This window comes from Eretmochelys imbricata, chromosome 2 (assembly GCF_965152235.1).
Source record: "Eretmochelys imbricata isolate rEreImb1 chromosome 2, rEreImb1.hap1, whole genome shotgun sequence".
NCBI lineage: Eukaryota > Metazoa > Chordata > Testudines > Cheloniidae > Eretmochelys > Eretmochelys imbricata.
This window is the reverse complement of record NC_135573.1, coordinates 179,403,634-179,415,525: the sequence shown is the minus strand read 5'-3', so window position 1 is coordinate 179,415,525 and position 11,892 is coordinate 179,403,634. Positions and strand designations below refer to the sequence as shown.

At 45.6% G+C, this 11,892-nt stretch overlaps 1 protein-coding gene across 1 annotated transcript in view; it reads left to right on the top strand.

Moving 5' to 3' along the window:
• Positions 1 to 1,732: 1,732 nt before the first annotated feature.
• The window catches only part of GPR141 (G protein-coupled receptor 141), a 44,839-nt gene continuing 34,679 nt past the window's right edge, over positions 1,733 to 11,892 (top strand). The window contains exon 1 of the mRNA XM_077809230.1: positions 1,733 to 1,816. The gene's annotated coding sequence lies outside the window, so the exon portion shown is untranslated. The remainder of the gene's footprint in view (positions 1,817 to 11,892) is intronic.

Here is an 11,892-nt window from a genome sequence, read left to right as displayed (position 1 = left end):
TTCAACCTGGTCTAATATTATAAAATAAACTGCCATAAGATACCATAGAAACAGGGATAATTCAAGTGTTGCCCTTTTGCTCTGTTTAGCAAAACTGGATAATGAGCTGTAATAAGAACATGTCTGTCTGTATATTAAATTAAACACTATACTAAAGAATATAATATGGATAATATAGTCCGAAGAGGTTAAAATATTTAAGAATAATCACATGGTTGCATCTGCTGAACTGACCTATGGGGCAGTTAACATAAGTGAAATAATGATAGCCATAATGTAAAATTATATATTTCAAATGTTACCATGTGCAGTGCAGCAACATACTTTAAACAAGCAGAGGAAGTGGAGTAATATTTCTATATTTCTTGCCAGATTACAATAGCTAACCCTAAACTATACAAAAAGGCTGTTAGACTAACATGTGCTCACCTAAGAACTGGACAAACTTGACTGTGTTCATGCCCTTCCTGTGGGCACTTCCTGTGGCTATTCTAGCAAATGGGTTTACTGGCAGGAGGATTCACAGAAAAAGCACATTTTATACAAATATTGGAGAGTTCTTGGAGAATTATAACAACTCTCTAGCTCACCCCCAGAAGTCCCCATCATGACAGGGGCTCCTTTAGCACTCTGCAATACACAGGGATGTGAAGGCATTCTGTTGCGTCTCTATACAACAATAAGAATAAGAGGAAACTGCATGGACATAGATGGGTTCCAAATAACTGTGTTTATTAATTATGTCTACACATACAAGGCCTAGCTACATTTATATACTGGCACTCAGGGTTCTGGTGGATTCTCCAGTAGAAGAGAGGGAGGCACACATGAGGACTCAAAGAGAGAGAGGCACTCACCAGAGAAGAGGCACTGCAGGGTTTAAGTTTTGCAAAAGACCTTGCACAGGTCAGTTAGATCCCCGAGTGACTTGTATTACTACGTATAAGTGACATGCTTATTGGTAACCGCACAACCTCTGGGATGTGTGGACTCTAATCCTAATTACAAAAATGTTTTCTTTCTATATAATCTTATGTATATGAGACTATGTGTGGCAATTGAAAATATTTTACAAAAGGATTCCTTTGATAAGTTTTATTTGTACGAGCCTGAAGCAACAGAATGAGCCAAATCCCCAAATTCTCCTTACCATACTCATATGAGTAATAACACAGAATTTAAATTCCACTGACTTCAAATCCCCCTTAATTTACTTATGGCAGCAGTCCCATTCAAATCAGACACAGATGATAAAAAAAAGCAAATTCAACTTTACACCGCTTTACGCATATTGACTCTGAGAAAAACCAAAGACCAACAGGAGTCCTGATGAGCTGTTTAACCAGGACCACAGAATGAAGAACAGCCACAAGAGATACACTAAGCTCAGATCTCACTCAAGCACTGAATCAAATTTTGAATGCTGGCTTGCACCCCAAGCTACAGATCAGAATTTGTTCACTCTCTCACATGCATACTTTCATACACAATTTTTTCCCCTTTCAATTACTTTGAATTCCTTTTTATGCAGGTGCAACTGTTTTCAAACAGTTGTCTTTTATAATAATTGGAAATATTTAATGTATGTTAAAATATAATAAGACACTTAGAAATTTTACATCAGATCGCTGGATCAGGCACAGAGTGAGTTTGTCAGACATCCGTTTGTGGTTTAGTGGTTGTTCGTGACGTTTCAGGAACCATAAACATTTGGTCTCAGTTCTTCAGTAGTAGCTGTTTGTACAGTGCTGAATTCCCAATAAACTCTGTGATTATCCTGATAAATATCTGCATTCTTCTTCATAATGAATGTGAGGTAAGCACTTTTAATTGTATTTAACAGTGATACTGAAGTTAGGATCTCGTTCTCAGGAACAAGAACACTGAGCAACTGAGCTGACCTCTTAGACTCAAAAGAGAACACTTCAGCTTTGAACTGAATTTACTAGATCCTGCCAGGAGATAAAACTGTAAAAAAAAAAAGCTATCAGGAAAATCTTTAGGATAAAGCTTAGAAAGAGTCACATTTTTACTTAGGCTGCAGTAACTGAGGTGAATATTGTGCTCTGTGAAGTTTATGTAAGATAAGTACAATAATGTTAAAAGTGTTTACTTAGTGGTCAGGGACGCATGTACAGGAATGCTGACCTGCTTGTATCATAGTGTCTACTGTGACCCAAAGGGTGCTGGAACAATGTGTATGGTAGGGGTGCTCAGAGCCATTGAACCAAACTGTAAACCCTGTATATGATGGAAACCGCTTCACGCCACAGGCTGCTGCTGTACTCCCAGCACCCCTGATTCCAGCACCTGTGCTGTGACCACCAAAACCTCTTAATGCCAATTGGCAAGGCGGTTACAGGAATATCCTGATTCTGATGTATACATTCCGGTTCAACAAAGAATATCATGCAAGGTCTTAAATTAAAAGCTGGTGTCACACTAATCATCCATACCAGTGTGAAATGTATGTACAGACACTATGTAAGGAGCTATGTATATGTATGGAAAACATGTCCTTAGCGTCTGTATCAAGGTATTAGGCACCAGCAAAGGTAAAAAACAGGTTTTCTCTTAGACAAAAAATGTTTTTCTCTCTGTCAGGATGTAAATTAAGCATTGTAAGCTAACACAATGGATGTTTATTTACATATGAAGTCAAATGTTAATGAAGAGATGTGAAATCAACATGAAAAGAACACACAGGAAGAAGCAAGCCATGGGGGGTTATCCTGTTTATGAGTAAAGACAATGGGTGCTTTGGGGTTATTTCTAGAAGGCAAGGAAGACACCCAGGCGCCCTTCGCCAAGGGAGAAAACAAGGGCTTTTGCATTCATGAAGGTGGGGGTCTCATTCTGTCTTGGCTGAAAATGCTGAAGAGAACTTTAGGTGACAGAAAACTTCTTTAGACATGAGGTTAACATTAGTTTAGTCTCTAGAATGTGTGTTCTTATTTTGTTTTACATGTAGCCATTTGTTTCCAATATTCTTTCTCACGGTTCCTTGAATCTCTGATCATAAATATGTTCTTGTTTTCACCATAAATATATCTGAGTGCTGTAGAGTTAAGCAAAGTGCTAGTCCTAAATTGAATCTTGCAATCTGGTGTGTGCTGTTCCCTTGGGAATAGCAGACCTGGTAATTCTGGGAGTGTTCAGTAGATAGGGGGCTGGATTTGCACGGAAGGCTCAGAGTATTCAGGGGTTGATGTGTGCCTCTCGCTACCTACATAGAATGCGTGAGGCCTGCAGAGGCCTGGGAGACAGTGCTTGTTTTGCCAGAGACTGTTGGTTTCAGGGAGCTGACCCACAGCAAGCACAGATAATACTCCTTCATGCTAAGGGCAGATAGTGGTGAGATGACTCACAACCCTAGGTACTCCGGGGGAGCGTCACATCTACACCTGAGAAATCCTTTCTAGCATTTTTCAGAGTAACAGCCGTGTTAGTCTGTATTCGCAAAAAGAAAAGGAGTACTTGTGGCACCTTAGAGACTAACCAGTTTATTTGAGCATGAGCTTTCGATGAAGTGAGCTGTAGCTCACGAAAGCTCATGCTCAAATAAACTGGTTAGTCTCTAAGGTGCCACAAGTACTCCTTTTCTCCTTTCTAGCATTTAATACACATTTCTGGAAAGAGAATGCAAAACAGAAACATTAACATTATGAGTGGAGCTGGTAACTGGTCTCATCCTAACGATGGATGAAGAGCAAATATCCAACTACCCAAAACCCGAGTGCCGCTGTCACCCCATATGCCGCATCATACTGTCACTTAGTTTAGGGGAACTCTCAAACAGGGGGCCTGGGGCAAACTGCCTATATTGCCCCCACTATTCCCCCGCCACTGACTGTAGTCATGTCTTTGCTGATAAATTACTTATGTTTCTGCAACTAAGGAGTCTAGCTAGATTCTCAAATATTATTGTATGACTGTCTTTCAACAGTAGCCAAGCTGGCTTGTTTTCATTTCATTTCAAGGTAGAAGGTTGTAGCTTTCTTTCTGTTGTGAACCTCACCAGTATAATTCAGGCCATTGTCACCTCAAAACCAGACTTTTGTATTTAGGACTACCCCTTAAAGCTAGTGAAGAATATGTCAGTCTTCTTGCTAAGAGACGATTCTTGCCACAAGCATATTTAAGCAGTGCTCAATGTTCTGTACTGGCTGCCAGTAGTTTGTGGATAGTTTAAAGGTGTTGGTTCTGAAATTTAAAGCCCCAAATGGCTCAACACCTTTCCACCTGAGAGACTGTCTCTTTCCCTGGGATATTTTGCCACAATTAAGATCTGCAGAGGCACTTGAGCCAGAGCGCCCTCATAAAAAGCCAGGGAACAAAGAGGATATTCTCAATGAGGGCTCCTTTCCTTTGAAATACACAGCTGCCCCTTGGTGCAAAATAGCCCGGATCTGCTGATGTTCAGGGCATGCTCCAAGGCACATCTTTTTAAGAGGGCTGCTGAAGATGCACATGTTGTTCACGATTAACGTGTAGAGAAGTGGGAACGTGTAGGGAAGTGGCTGTTTATTTTGCTTTGTCTTGCTGCACAGTTATTTAGTATGATCATGTGCTGCAGGGGGGCTGTTTATTTTGCTATACTGACGTGATGCTTTCTTGGAGTACCTAGTACTGTGAGTCACCTTGTTACCCCCTGCCTACCAGCATGAAGGGGACTTTCTTGTGGTTGCTGTGAGGCAGCATCCTACGACAATCAGCCTCACTGCGGCTCAAGCATTCTCCGCAGAACTCTGCCAGCCCTTCCTTTGCCTGGAAGGGAGCACAAGGTATACCCCATCCCAAAGTCCCTCTGGCAGTGTCCCTTGCAGGGTCCAGCCCCCGTCACTGGACACACAGAAATAACCAGCTTCACTGTCCCCAAAGGGAACAGTATACACATCAGCTTATTTGGTTCAACTGAGGATTCATACTTGGCTCAATACCATAGCATTGAGATGCATTTATAATAAAAACAAAGATAAGTTTATTAACAAAGAACAGAGATTCAAAGATTCAGATAAGTATTGAGTAAACATATTGGAAACAGAATGGTTACACACAAAACAAAACCTAAACCACAATCCTAGGTCCACACTTATTAATGGCTACCTTTCCTATTTAATAAAGCAGATTTTCTCTCAAGGATTCAGTCTTTGCCAGAGATGCTGGTTTCCAGTCAGACCAGGATCCAAGTTTTCGTGAATACCCTATGCCCTTCAAGGGTGTTTCCTCAGTAAATGGATATCAAAATGGACTTTTGTTCCTCTTTATATTTCCCCAAACTCATTGCTTTGACCCCAGTGACAGCATGACGTCCTGTGTTTCCCTTCCTGGTGTGCTCTTCCAAGATGTCTTCATATCCACATGTTGACTTGAAATGAAAATGTAGCTCCAGTTGTGTCTGGCTTAAAATATTTAATCTACATATGAACCTAGGCAGATGTATGAATATACAATCCTTTGTCTGTCAAAACCAGATTTTCACCTCTGCTGGGGAATAACACCTTGATACAAACTATAAGGACAGCATATAGACATAACTTTTAAAATATAATCAGTACATACATTTCACAACAGTGTAAATGACCATCATAATCCTGGCTTTCATTTAAGATCTCACATGAAATTCTTTATACATAAATACTATCACAGCAATGTGTTACGTATAGTGAATTTGTCAGGTCTGGTAGAAGTTGCTGTTACTGAACAGGCCTTTTGCCAGCTGACATTGAGGCATTCTTAGGGTCACAACTGAATTACTATATTTTAAAATAAATTGTCAGAGGCTCTCATCAAAGTGCCTCTTGTCAGAAAGAAAAATTTAAACAGATGAAATACTTGGAATTCTAAAGTGACATCGGTTACTCAGTCTGGGAAACTTCTTGTTCTTTCATTTGCCATCAATAAAGTCATATAGAATAAAAGAAAATATTAATTAAGAATGAGGACCTTGCTGGAAACAAGTCTTCCTTGGGGAAAACAAAAAAAAAAAATCAATCCATTGTTGGATTTTAGCTCAGCAGCTAAGACTATTTTGGGGTTGTACGAGGGGTGTCAGTGTTGCAATCGTCATTCTTCATAAGGAATATCTGAGACAGGGAATTAATTGGGAGGGAATGAAGAGACTGACATTGTCAAGAGATGGTTTCTTGAGCATGGATCTGAAAAATCACTTCTTTAAGAAAAGCTGGCATTATGCCCTTCTGTAGGGAAGTATTGTATTCTCTCTGCTAGCCATCAACTGCCATGAACAGCAGGGATTTAACTCATGCGGCAGCATGAACATCTCATTCTGTCAGTGCTACTAGCTGAAGATGAAGCAGAGAAGATGTTCCAGTGCTCCACCCCTAGCCTCAGACGAGGGCCGGCTCTACCGTTTTTACTGCCCCAGGCAGACAGAAGCTGCTGCCGAATTGCCGCCGTGGCAGCCTGCAGAGTAAAGCTGCCGCTGAATTGCCACCGCGGCAGCCTGAGGAAAGAAGCTGCCGCCGAATTGCCGCTGCCACGGAAAGACGAGACACCGCCCTGATGGCACACGGACTGCCGCCCCTTTCACAGTGCCGCCCCAAGCACCTGCTTGGAATGCTGGTGCCTGGAGCCGGCCCTGCCTCAGACACAACTTTGCAACGACAGATGCAGACAGCTAAGTCTGAATCAGAGCAATCTTACCTACAAAACAATGTGAAAGTTCCTGAAAGGGTGTAACAGTTGACACTGTCAGCGGATGCAAATAACATGATTTCATCAAGTTGTTTAACACCCAGTAGAGCTCCCACAGCTCAAACATGAATTCAAGATGGAAATGATTTCCCATCATGTTAAGTGCTGGATAAGGAACGATGTAGGCAGGGCCGGTGCAAAGATATTTTACGCCCTAGACAAAACTTTTACCTTGCGCCCCCCGCACATTGTTTTATTGTGGGGCAAATTTTAATGAGCCTTTATAGACTCCAGGGGTCAGCCCTTCCCAGAGCTGCTTCCCAGACCAGGTTTCCCCCTTCCCGCCCCCTGAGTTTAATATAGACAATGAAATCTCTCCCCCCCCGCCGCACCGAATCAAATTAAGAAAAAAAATCTGGGTTTGAGATAATCTTGCCGGCTCCCTCAGGGGCTGGGGCCACAGGACCAAGGAGCATGTGCTTCTGGGCTAGGCTGGGGCTAGTCCCAGCTTGGGGAGACTCACAGCATTAGTGCCTCCTCAGAGCTCACAGACACCTCAGAAGGGGAGGTGCAGGCAATGCCCCTACCTCCAGCTGAGCAGAGACCAGGGAACCTGTTCCCAGTGCCTTCCCTAGCGAGCCTCCACCCTGTGCCCAGCCTGGGGCTGCCACGCTCTCCCAATCCCACCAGAGTTACCTGCAGGGGCGGGGCTCTGTCCCCGGGCCGGTGCAAGGATATTTTACGACCTAGACTAAACTTTTACCTTGCGCCCCCCGCACATTGTTTTATTGTGGGGCAAATTTTAACGAGCCTTTATAGACTCCAGGGGTCAGCCATGCCCAGGGCTGCTTCCCAGACCAGGTTTCCACCTTCCCGCCCCCTGAGTTTTCCTGGAGGGTGCACAGCCCCCCTGCGAGCCCTTTCCACCCCACCCAACCCCGGTGGCTCCTCACCCAGAGTTTACTTACTGGCTTTGCCCGGCTTGGGCCGCTGCAGCAGCTTTTGCACCACGCCGACGTTTTTTGCCTTTACTGCCAGCATTAGCTTTTGTTTTTTGCCCAAGGCGAGCGGCCAGGTGCGGCGGAAGCGGGCTGCCCTTAGAGACCGAGCATTTCCCAGCCACGGCGCGAGGCCCCGAGCCTGCTTTGGAAGGGGCAGCGGCGGCGGCTTACACGCCCAGGAGCCGCAGAGCCCGAGTGAGGCAAGGGAAGAGCCGGGGGGCGCACAGGGGCCGGGGCCCACGATGCATTTGCTGCAGGAGCCCCGCGTTGGCTTTTTTATGGCTGGGGCTTGCCCCCGCCTCAAGCACAAGGCTTCGGTTTTTTGGTGCCTTTGGAAGCCAGCTTTTTCTTGCTGAGCCGGGTAGTGGGGCTGGCCGCCTGGGAAGCCCCGGTGCAGCAGGGGCCACTTGGCACCCCGGACAGGGGCAGAGAGGCCGGGACCAGCCCAGGGGGCAGGGCACCGCTTTTTGGTGCCCCCAAATTTTGGTGCCCTTGGCACCCGCCTAGTTTGCCTAGTGGTTGCACTGGCCCTGCTTTGTCCTTCTCTCACTGCACCACTCCACTGGCATATTCGGTCCCTCTCCCTGGCAGCCGGGCCCAGGAGGGGAGTGGGAGTGAGACACATCTCACCTCGGCTGAAGGTGGCTGCTCTGGGTCACTGTCTCTGTGCAGCGCAGCAGCTCCTTGAGAGAGAGCCCAGCCAGGGTGGCAGCAGTGGCCCACCCCTTCTGCTCTCCACCCAGGCCTGGCTGCCAGGGACAGGGGCCAAGCAAGCCGGAAACGTCCTGGGGGTGAGAGGGAGCGCTGGCTCGCTCGGCCTCTGTCCCTGGCAGCCAGGCCTGAGTGGAGGGGGTGGGCTGCTGCCTCCTTCCCAGCCAGGTTCTCGCAGGCAGCTGCAGCACTGCACGGAGCAGCGAGCTGGAGCGGCTGGCATGAGACGGGGCTGGTCCCACCCCGTCCACTCCCTGCCAGGGACAGGGGCCAAGCATGCTGGCGGGCAGGCGCAGCAGGCGAAGGACTCTCCCTCTCCCAGCAGGCCAAGCAGATATCTGGAGGTGTACGTGAGCCCGCATGCCCTCCCTAGCTGTCACCTATAAGCAACAACCCTTAGCAACTAGGTGCTCAGACAGGAACATAAAGCTTTATGCCCGATGATATCAAATCAGCAGTCTGCTGCTGGTCACCTGACCCTGCTGAGTTGCAGCGGTAGTCTCCGGTGGTGGGATGTTAGCTGCAGTACCCAGAACTGAGGTAGCACAGTGGTGCAGAGACTGAGGCTCTCATTTAGCAACCCCCTAGGCTGGGTTTCATGATTGTAGTGCCGGGTACTAAGGTCTTAAATGTAGTGCTTCTCATATCAGACACAGTATGCTGCCAATCCATCTTCAGCATGAGGAGGCTGGGGAATTAACACCCTCCTGGACTGGTCCACTTGTAAGATCCCCAGGGTGAAGGCTGAAAAAAAAGGAAGGACATGTAGAGAATCCAGGCTTCAGTTCCTAAAATGTTCCTGCTGCCGCAAAACTGCACACGGATTTCTAAGAAAGGCTGGTAATGAGATTATTGTTAATGCAATTAGTTTCACAGTTTTGCAAATGCTCACATTAAGGTGCTTAATGTAACATGCACACACAGATACTTACCATTAGCCTGGAATAGAAATCTCAGAGTTTATCATTTTCCTGCAACACACACCATGTCAGGCCAAACAATTTGTCTGTAATGGAGCAGTCAGATACTTACAGTGCCTTGTTTAATTATGCATTCTTTAGCTTCTCTAATTAGGAAAGGCTACTGCACACCACTGTACTTTTAAAATACAACACAGAGCTATTCCTGTGCTGTAACTCCCCTGAAAGAGGTACAAGGAGGAAACCTTTCATCCATGCCCCTGTTTATCCCAAATGCTTTCCCTACTGTAGTGATATAATAATGTATTTAATATTTATTAATGTTGAAGTAGGAAAGAATCTTCCGTATCTATTCTGTTTACCAATGGTATTTCTACAAGGCTATTCCCATGGTATTTTTAATACTGATACTTGAGTGTAATGGAGATAGATCAGGGGGATTGATAGAGCAGACTTTATTATATTATGCTTCATATATATTATGTTTTTGCAGCATGAAAGAGATGCTTTCTACTAAAATTAAAATTTGCTGCACATCTTATAGCCATTGTATTCACCTCTCTAAACAGACAGCAAAGGAAAAAATGTGGGAATAAGCATGAGAGCAGTGGTTTCAATAACAGTTTTGATAGACAATAGTGTGAGACTTGCTATTTTGATAGAACTTTTTCTTCTTTTGAAAGAAACTTCTTCAAAATATGATACCTGCTGTGGCATGCAGGTAATGATGAACCCACATGTATTTGTAACAAATGTTAGGGTAAATACCATCTTTCTGAAAACACAAGTGCTTTATTTTCTTGAAATGGCTTGTAAGATAGAAGTGAGTCTATTCTCTGCAATCTAATCTCACCTTTAAGATGGGAGCAAGTGTCCTTCCCTGTCAATCACTCTTCCCTCAAGGATTTTTATCATGCTGCTGTGAACAAGTTCTGATAACAAGTGAATGGCTGTACTGGATTTTTGATGAACAGCACGTCTATTGAAAATCTAATGGTATGTGACAGATGTGAACCAGCAAAAACCTGCAGGAAGAGATATAATTAAGCAGGTGATATATTGCTGGAAGTGCGCCATTATTAAAAATAAATGACAGCCTTTCTGAAAATATCAGTGTCTAGATTGGTGTTTGAGTTGGCATTTTGTGTAAATTGTTCTGGATGCTTCAAATGCTCTCAGTAATAAGTGACTGAGGGCAAAGCAGAATGTCAGTAGAGAATGTCAATAGAGACAGGAAACGTTAGGGTGGTTGTTAGAGTCAGAGCTGTTATTTTTATAGATTTGTGAATTTAAAAAATGTCATTGTTCATTGGAAAGGAGAAGCACAATGGATTGTGATGTGTTTTAGTGGGTAACCATCTACAGTATTGCCCTTATGAAAGTTCTGGTATAAGGAACAGCTACCATGAAACTTTATGTGGGTGTTTTTGGTACTTTATTCTTTAACAAAAAATTGTGAGTGACTTTCGTGCTTGTGTAAGTGAGGCATTACCAACACTGGTTTGGCCCAGACGTATCGCTGCTGGCTACCATATAAACTTTCTCCAAATAATCCTGCCTATTCTCCTCACTCTTGATCTGCAATACCCTAGGCATTTCTGTCTTGGGCCTCCTGAACAGAGACAGCCAATCATGATGAATTGTCTCATGGTTTTGTGAAGTAGGAAAAGGGAACTAGCATGAGACCACCAAATTTAGTTCATATGTGAGATCAGCCAGAATTTGAACGCTTGCTATGATAAGATGTATGCTGGTGTAAAGCCATGGTAGAGGAGAGCAGAATCATGATCCTGGGTTATTATTGTGGGTTTGTCTACATGGCGAATTACACTGCAGTAAACCTGGGTGCTACAACACACAATGAAAGTGCCATAAAAGCACTGTATCATTGCGGATGGTTGTGCAGTAGTTCACTGTGTAGGCAAGCCCTGTGTCTAACATGAAATGAGAGGCCAGTCTGAAACGGATTAGCCACTGGGCCGACAGGGCCCGTACCCTGGGCTCCAGCCAACTGGGGGGCTCTGGAAAAAATCCACAGCTGGAGCCCTGGCTGCTGGGTGGGGTGGGTCGCGGGAAGCCCCCGCATCCCAACTCCAATCTGCAGCAGCAGCGCAGGGCGGGCAGGGTGGGGGAACCCTTCCCTGGCACCCTCTGACCTGTCCCTGGCAGGAGCCGCAGGATGGAGGAAGCCCCCTCCAGCGGCCCCCGACCCCTTCCCCATCACAAGCTCCTAGGCAGGGGTAGCCTCAGCACCTACATGTCCCCGGAAGAAGCCGCAGGCAGTGGGGGAAGCCCCCGCGCCCGACCCCACTCTCTGGCAGAAGCACTGGGCACACAGGGCAGGAGATGCCCCAGTGCCCTGACCCTGGTCTCTCGCAAAAGCGCGAGGGGTGGTGGGGGAAGCTCCAGCACTCGGACCCCTGATGCGGCCGTTGGACTGGAGGAGCTCTCACTCCCCTGGGTGCCGTGGCACGGGGACAGAGATTCTCCTGTCTTGGGGCCACAGTGAGGAGGGGGGAGCAGAAAGGAGCAAAAGGGGTCGTGGGGCTGAAGTGGGGGAATCTGATGGGGGGGACCCTAGGTGGTTTGGATTCTGTAGTTTC